The sequence below is a fragment of the Ailuropoda melanoleuca genome, chromosome 6 (genome assembly GCF_002007445.2).
Source record: "Ailuropoda melanoleuca isolate Jingjing chromosome 6, ASM200744v2, whole genome shotgun sequence".
In the NCBI taxonomy this organism is placed as follows: domain Eukaryota; kingdom Metazoa; phylum Chordata; class Mammalia; order Carnivora; family Ursidae; genus Ailuropoda; species Ailuropoda melanoleuca.
Window position 1 is genome coordinate 45,127,078 of NC_048223.1, and position 214 is coordinate 45,127,291.

At 62.1% G+C, this 214-nt stretch overlaps 1 pseudogene; it reads left to right on the forward strand.

Moving 5' to 3' along the window:
* The window catches only part of LOC117802797, a 12,099-nt pseudogene that overhangs the window by 11,410 nt on the left and 475 nt on the right, over positions 1-214 (forward strand).

Consider the following 214-nt stretch of genomic DNA (forward strand, 5'->3'; position numbering starts at 1 on the left):
CTCCCTCCCTCCCTCCCTCCCTCCTTCCCTCTTTCCCTCACTCCCATCCTCCCTAAGGCCCTCCCTCATTCAGCAGAGGATCTGGGGTCCCTGCTGTGGACTGAGCACTGGGGCTTCATCAGTGAGCACCCTCAACCCACGTGGTCACGTCCACTGTGGGTGGTGACAGGGGCCAGTCCTCAGGGTGTGCAGGGGTGATGAGCACCAGGAATCT